Here is a 5,725-nt window from a genome sequence, read left to right as displayed (position 1 = left end):
GTCGGGGGTGGGGGACAGGTACTAGAAGCTCTGCCATCTCTCTGCAGACCTTCTTTCAAAACCCGTTGATCTCTATGTCTGTGTCCTTATGCCATTCCGCATGTGTTCTCTGTGGCTTTGTGCTGAATCTCGAAATCTGTCACTCGTTTACTCTTGGACTCACTCGTTTGCTTCCTCCCTCGCCGGTTTTCTGAAACTGTTTTTGCTGAGTATATGAGCAACCTGCATGATGCCAGGCGGATCGAAAACGTCCATATGCCTTCTGTTTCCATAATCGCAATAGAATGGAGAACCTGAAAATCGTCTCACAAGACAATACTTGGAAATAGAGGGTAAAATATAAGAAACATCACGTTTAGATGCGTAGCCGAGACCTAAGAAAGTAAGGAAGAATAAGAAGGCCCCAGATAAGCGGGTAACTGAAGCCCGGAAGAGCCTGGCCAGTGCCCCGGGGTCTTTGCCTGCCTCAGAAACCAAGGGCTAGGTTGTCACATCTCTGTTAGGACGGGAGATGACTTCTTGGGTCTGCGTGAGGAGGGCGGTGGCAAATGACGCCAACTCAAGGGCAAGATCCTTGAAAGGTGGAGCCCTCGGTGATAGTGTGAACCACAAAACTTTCGCTCAGCGGCCCGGGCTGCTGTTCAGGAAGCCGTTCTGTCTCGGCCTGGATATTGGTGGGCTCGTGGGGCTAGCAAACTTCCTAAGGATATAAAACGGTAGGCCTGGTTTTACGTGAATTGGGGTTTAAGTGTGTATTACCAGCAGGGTCTGGGAAGCTCAAGCTAAAAATTAACCATCGATATAGTAAAAAACCGGATTCATGAAGAAACAAACTGCGAGTGGAAGGAACTGAATCTGATAGAGGGCGGCGTGCTCGTTGGTGATGGTGGGGTCCGGGTGTGTCCTAGGAGGGTGGGAGCTCGGGTGATGGGGAGGCAGCTGTTGGCCCCTTTCTCTTCTCTGTGTGCGTGTGTGTTTTTAGAAATATATCTGTGTTGGCACAGACATGCCAGTCGGCATTCAGATGCTCAGGTACCGCACGGAGTCCCTGGTGTTCGGCCATTGCTCATCCGCCGAAGCATCGTTTCCACGTGGTTTGAACTAATACCTTCCCAGTTCTTGCTGCTTTAAACAGGGCTTCAGTGAAACAGCTTGCACACGTGTCCGTCTGCACGTATGTGAGTGTGTTTAGGACCTGTACCTGGATCCGGGATCAGGACCACACAGGAGGGGAGACTGACCCATACTCCCACCAGCTGCAGCTCGAATTCAGGTATCTTCACCGACGCTTGTGGTCGTCCAGCTGCTACATCATTGCTGTAGCATTATGTGGCATGTAGGTAACCATATAACCTACCTGTCTGGCACAACGTCAGTGGTCTTTAAATGCTAGAGATCCTGTAAATGACATTCTTGGTAGTGATTGAAAGGAATGTATTGAGCGAAATAGGTCACAGAGCAGAAAGTACACCACGAGCCCATAATCTTTGCACAGATGTGCGGTGCTCATGCTTCGGTGGTGGATTCCAGGCAGGACTTCGATTTTGCTTGTCCATATTTCTGAACTCTCCTGTAATAAACATTTAATGCTTTTGTAATTTAAAAAGTTCTACTGAGTTAGTTCCCTGATTTAAAGGGAAATGTAACAGATTCTCTAAGGGGCGTGAGGCGGTTTTGGCTCAGTGCGCCAAGCCTCTTGTCAAATCTATAGTCGATCAAAAACCTTTTAAGTGAACAAATTAAATTACAGTAGTCTCCCTTCATGTGCAATGTTGCCTTCTGCAGCTTTAGTCACCTGCAGTCAGCAGCAGTCTGAAGGTATTAAATGGAAAATTCCAGAAAGAAACAATTCATAAGTTTTACACTGTGCATCGGTCAGAGCAGCGTGATGAAGCCCTGCAGTGTCCCGCTTGGGATGCTCACTGTCCCTTCGGTGTGTCCACAACAGGATTCTCGGAGAGAGAGTCCATATTCATGATAGCGTGTTGTTGTAATTGTTCTATCTTGTTATTTTCATTAATCTCATCGTGTCTAATTTATAAATTAAACTTGATCAGAGGTATGTACTTAAAGGGAAAGTATATATAGGGTTTGGTACCATCTGCTGTTATGGGCGTCCACTGGAGGGGGTCTTGGAATGCGTGTCTCGTGGCCACGGGGGGCCAAGTGCTATAGAAAAGAAGTCACGGGGCGAGTTTCAGATTTGAGGAGTTCCTGGCAGCGGTTATCAACGATGGCGGCACCTGCCGATGGGGTGGCCTGTGACAACACTGGTTGACGTCCCATGGACATAAAGATGCCGGCAGGGTTATTGTTTTTTTTGGTATTCGCGTGTGTGCACGTGTGCTGGTGGTGGTTCTTTTCACTCTCAGGCATATTTCTGAAAGCCGGTACTTCCCCACTCTGCCTGATACCACGGAACGGTCGCTTTGGACCTCGGCTGCATATGAAAATCATCTGGGGAGCTTTTAAAAGATATCGACGCTTTAATCCCAGCTCCAGAGATGCCGATGTTCGCCCGGGGTGGGCCGGCATTGCGGTGGTCGTTCACAAATTGAAAATATTTTTTACCTCTGCAGGTCCTATGTCTCTGTCGCAAATACTCGACTCTGCCATCACGGGGTGAAAGCAGCCTAGACAGGAAGGAAATGACTGCGTGGCTGTGTTCCAATAAAACTTTATTTATAAAACAGGCAGTGGGTCGGCTTTGGCCCGAGGCTGTGGTTCCCTGACATCTGCTGGAGAAGCGACAAAAACGCGATAGTTTCCTATTTTACTTTAATGATGGTAAAACCCGAAGAGAGCTCCGCACGATTTAAAGAAAACAATGTAGGATTTAGAAGCTCTGGGTTCCAATCCTGAGTCTAAATTGGCCGTGTAATCTTAGGGAAGTCACTTGGCCTCTCTGATCCTTAGTTTATGCCTCTGAGAATGAGGACAGGATGTGTCTTCACAGGGCGGCTTTAAAGACGAGATGGAGCGAGGTAATGAAAGTGCTTTATACACGGAAAATGCTAAGCTTGTTCTCACGAACTGCTTGTTGCTCAGCATCTCATAGATTCACGTGTAATAAACATTAAATATTTAAAAGTAAAGCAAATTAGAAAATTTGAATTTAAATGTAATATAAACACGAAGACTGAGAAAAAGGAGTTATGCATAATGCATTTCTACATTCCTCAGCCAACAAAGTGACTTTAGATTGGTAAAAACTGTTTTTAAAGGAAGAGTGTATAAATAGTATACATTTTTCTCCAAAACAGAATTTCCTAGGGAAAAATCGGTGTTCATCCTGGCTGTGGGATTTTCAAGCGTAGTGTGCTGGTGGGGAGCAGGAAAGAGGCGGGGGCGGCGCGGCGCAGGTGGCCGTCGAGGGCGGTGGCCCACAGAGCCGCCTGCCCCTCTGTGACCTTCAAGGCAGCCTTTCCAGCAGGGCAGGAACAGCAGCCAAACGCGGGCGGTGGCGGCGAGGAAGCCGGGCCATTAGGTGGGGACCGCTCTTTCTACAAGTCTGGAGGAAAAGAGGAAAAATAGGGTGTAACTCCAAAGGGCATCAGGGTTAGACGTTGGCTCAAAGAAAGGGGGCGGAGCGTGTGCGGTGCCGAGGAGCGTCCAGGAAGGGGAAGGCGCCCCGCCCCTGGGCGGTGGGGGCCGGGCCGCCCGGCGGAAAGTGGGGGGAAGCCACGCAAAGGCTGAACCGAGCCGGATTTACACCCCCTCGCGCGCTGCCCTCCGCCTCCGCCTCCCTCAGACCTCACTCCACCTGCGGGTGGACGGGAGGTCACTTGTGTGTGTTCTGCTCAACTGGAAGCTTCTCCAGGGCAAGGCTTACGCTGAATTCCGATCAGTGCTTAAAGCCCGGAGGAAAAATAAAGCGTAAAAAACAGCTACAATTGAAGGTATCAATAGAGCCAAAGTTCATTCTTTAAAGAGATTAATGAAATAGGAAGATAGGAAAATTTTCGGTAATAATAATCAAGTAAATGTGCAAGGGCATAAATGAATATCAGTAATGAAAAAGATCATCACTATAGAGCCAACAAAATTTGAAGAAATGGATGCATTTCTTAAAGAATATCATTTTTAAAACAAATTTAAGAACCTCAGGAGTCCTATAACCAGAAAGCAGTCGACTCATAGTTTATAGTCTCACAAAGAAAATGCCAGGCCCAGATGGTTTTATAGGTAAGTTTTACCAAATTTTCAAGGAACAGAAAGTTCCAATATTATCTAAATTCTTCCAAAGAATAAAATAAGAAAGATTCCCCTTGATTCACTCTGTGAGGCCAGTATAACCTTGATCTCAACCAGACAGGACAGCATAAGAAAGAAAAACTGTGAGCTGGTTTCACTCATGAATATACACGTGATATGAATATATACGTGATGTTTCTAAGCAAAATATTGGGAAAAAGAAGTCAGTAGTGGCCTAATGAAGGTACTATATCATGACAAGTTGTTTTGCAACCCCCCCCCAAATACAAAAGCAGGTTAATATTTGAAAAACTATAAACATCTTTACATGAACAGATTAGAGATTGAAAACCATAAGACCATCTTGAATGGGCAGAGTGAAAGCACTCGATAAAATTCACTAGTTTATGTTTTAAAAAAATAAAGACTCAGCAGCTAGCAATAGGTTGTTCTTAATGTGACAAAGACTACCTGCCGAACCTCTGCGGGAAACAAGATTTTAATGGAGAAATGTTATAAACATTCTCTTTAAAACCAGAACGAGATAAGGGTGCTGGCACCCCCACTTTGGTTCAGTATATCCTGGGGGGTATCCTGGGGGTTCTAATTTTGTTCACTGAGACAAGAAAAGTTAACCTAAAGGCTTAAGTTTTGTACCACGAGAAAACTTGTTATTTACAGATGATTTTTTTTTTTTTACATAAAAAACTTAAGTAACACACAAATTATTAGGAATAACAGTTTAACAAGGTAGCTTGGACATAGAAGATCAGGTATACCAAAATGAGTTGCGTTTGTATTTGCCATAGTTAATGAAAAAAATAGTTAATGAAAAAAATAAGTTTTAATATATACTGTTTATAACAGCGATTTAAAAAATTAGGATACCTAGGAATCAATCCAGGGAAAGCATGGCCTGTCTGGGGGAAATAACTAAACTTTATCGGAAATCTTTAAGGGCGACTTAAATAGAAAAAGTGCCAGTTTCATGGATAGAAAGGTACACTAGGAGTTATTGCAGAGTTATTTTTCCCCAAATCGATCTACTGATTCTGTATAATTCCAATCAGAATTCCCACAGGTTTTCTCAGGAATGGGACAGGCTGACTAAAATGTATACAGGAGACCAAAAGCCTACAAATACTTAGGACACTTCTTTTTGAAAAGGAGGAGGCCTCGGCTTCCTAGAAGGCATTGTAGTATTGGCCTAGGGTTAGACAGTTTGGCCAATTAAATATAGCCCCAAAAGAGGTCCGGGCTAATGCTGGAACTGCTTATGATTCTGGTAGAGTTCTAGGTCTCTGGCGAAAGGATGGACACTGTATTGCTTATTCGTGTAGAAAAATGTGCAATTATATCCCTACCTTACCTCGCACACAGAAATTAAAATCTCGATGGACCGGAAACTGAAACGTGAAATACAAAACTAAAACTTGCAGGAAAAAATACAGAAGAATATTTTTATGACCTCAGAGTAGAGTAAGGTTTGTTAAGGCATAAAAAGTTAACTTAAAAAATAAATAAATAAATG

The sequence above is a fragment of the Pteropus vampyrus genome, unplaced genomic scaffold (genome assembly GCF_000151845.1).
Source record: "Pteropus vampyrus isolate Shadow unplaced genomic scaffold, Pvam_2.0 Scaffold124, whole genome shotgun sequence".
NCBI classification, from domain to species: domain Eukaryota; kingdom Metazoa; phylum Chordata; class Mammalia; order Chiroptera; family Pteropodidae; genus Pteropus; species Pteropus vampyrus.
This window is presented reverse-complemented; position numbering follows the sequence as displayed.